Here is a 2,427-nt window from a genome sequence, read left to right as displayed (position 1 = left end):
CTCAAGGAGTTAACATTAATTTTGTCATCTTCATAAACTCCATACCCCACTTCTTTAATTTGAGACTATTTTTAGTATTGAGGTTACTTCTAATAGTTTTTCAACTTAAAGTTATAGTTTCATCCTTGAAGGACATAAAATCTATCCAGTTCCTTAAGCCTACAGAAAAATTGGTTTATGAGTTAAAAATAGAGAGCAACAAACTCTCTGAGTTACACAATTACGAGGAATTCATTGTAAGTTGACCCTTGAAGCCATTTACAAAGTTGAGAAAAAGGCCCAAAAGAGAACATGGGCATGTTAAAAAAAAACATTACTCAAGTTCACTGGGAGGCAGCAGATGGGAAAGTGTGTACTCAATCCTAAAACTCTGTAAATGTTATTCATGTAAATCTGACTACAATTGGATAACATTTAATTCTACCTCTAACTGAAATAAAAGCAAAAGTGCTGCATATCAAAATGGTCAGCATTAGGGTGGAGGGGAAAGAAGAGGGCAGCAGCCTAACTCAGTTAGACTATTTAGGCTCAGGGTATGTCACTGGGGGGCCATTAAGAAGGAAGAAGATTGATCTGTGGAGAAGCCAGGTCATTGTGGTCTCTATTCCATAGCTCCCACTTAAAGTAGTTCTGCAGTTCTTCAAGTTATTCTTTTGATTGATAGAATAAAATATATAGTCAGATTCTGAACTTTTTGATATATCTGATGTCAGGCCATAGAATTCTTCAATAGCTTGAACATCTATTTTCTCTACAATGTCGTCATCTAATAAAAGCCAGAAGTCATGACTCTTAACAATGTTAATATAATGCCCCTGATTAGGTCCACTGCCACAGTGGACTACTACAGCCACCAAGTCATACATGTGGTCCAATTTCACTGCATCTCTAGATGTATTGAACAGACATGGTTCCAGCATGAATACCATGGTAGGAGAGCTTGGTATATCTGTGGATTTGTTCCATATATTTGAACCTCTTAAGATGTAATGCCAGGATAATTGTAAGTTTTTTTACTCTCATCCCTTTCTGGGCCTCCTGTTTACTGCAGCAAGTTTCACAGTAGTATTTCTGTTCACTTAAGTCTCTTAGATTGTGTGTGATGGAGGTGTTCTGTTCCACGTCAACAGAAAGATCAAGAAAATCTTCATCTCTGCTACTAACAGTTTCACAGTTCAAGCAATGGGTTTCCTCGGTCAGTGTTTCCTGAAAGATTTCATGTACCCAGGTGAGCTCTGGTTTATTGTTTTCCACAAGTTCATTCATGTTGCCATTTTTAACTTCCCATTTTGTTTTTCCTGCTTTTTTCTCCTCGTTCAGGATGTCTGAAATAGTGTTTAGCAAATAATTTAAAAACTCATGGGCACCCTGCTGCATGTAGTTGTCAAAGAGATCATTCTCCTTTCTTAACCTTGAAATGAACTTCTTTGGTGGAATCACACCAACTTTTTTCTTCTGAGTAGCAATACTGTGAAAAAGGTCTGTCAAACAGATCAGCAGATTTTCCTTCTTTTTCTGCTGGGCCTTGTATGCCAGTACATTTTCTCAAAACAGTCAACAGAAGTACAAGGCTTGCAGCACAGAGGTACAGTAGCATGTGTTCCAAAATTTGACCAATCCAAAGTAGTGTTCATTGATTGGAAACTGTTATTTTCATTATGTTAGCTCAACATGAGCATTTGACAATATTCTACTTGTTTAGGTGTGACTATTTTGTGCAAAAAATATTTTAGAATATTTTGTTTATATTGGGTTTGTTTTGTGAGGAAGATTCCCTTGTATTTTCTGTAGTATATAGTTCCCTTAAATTGAATTTTTCTTTCTCTTTCTTGCACTTTAGCTTTACTGTTCATATAAAAAAAAATGATTTATGTGAGTTTATTTTATATCCTGCTACTTTGCTACAGTTGTTATTTGTTTCTGGTACTTTTTCAATTGATTTTCTAGGATTCTTTTTTTTTAGGTTTTTTTACAAGGTAAATGGGGTTAAGTGGCTTGCCCAAGGCCACACAGCTAGGTAATTATTAAGTGTCTGAGACTGGATTTGAACCTAGGTACTCCTGACTCCAAGGCCGGTGCTTTAACCACTAGATTTTCTAAGATTCTTAAAGTATACTATCCTATTATCTGCAAAGAGTAAGCATTTTGCTTTCTCAAAGCAAAAGTTAGCAAAATTAAGCAAAAATTCCTCAGAAAAATTGGTCTATTCCAATTCCTTAAGTTTTATTTTCTCATTGCTAAAGCTAACAGTTCAAAACAATTTTGAAAAATAGGGATGAAAATTGGAATGCTTGTCCACTCCTGATCTAATCAGAAATATTGCTAAAGCGGGTAGCTAGGTGATACAGTGGATAGAGCACTGGCCTTGGAGTCAGGTGCACCTGAATTCAAATCTGATCTCAGACACTTAATAATTGCTTAGTTCTT

At 35.9% G+C, this 2,427-nt stretch overlaps 1 pseudogene; it reads right to left on the bottom strand.

Annotated features, from left to right (window-relative positions):
• Positions 1-518: 518 nt before the first annotated feature.
• LOC141505203 (ubiquitin carboxyl-terminal hydrolase 46 pseudogene) lies at positions 519-1,478 on the bottom strand (annotated as a pseudogene).
• Positions 1,479-2,427: the final 949 nt, after the last annotated feature.

Source organism: Macrotis lagotis, chromosome 1 (genome assembly GCF_037893015.1).
Source record: "Macrotis lagotis isolate mMagLag1 chromosome 1, bilby.v1.9.chrom.fasta, whole genome shotgun sequence".
NCBI classification, from domain to species: Eukaryota; Metazoa; Chordata; class Mammalia; order Peramelemorphia; family Peramelidae; genus Macrotis; species Macrotis lagotis.
Note: the sequence above shows the minus strand (reverse complement) of the source record. Positions and strands in the feature narration are given on the sequence as shown.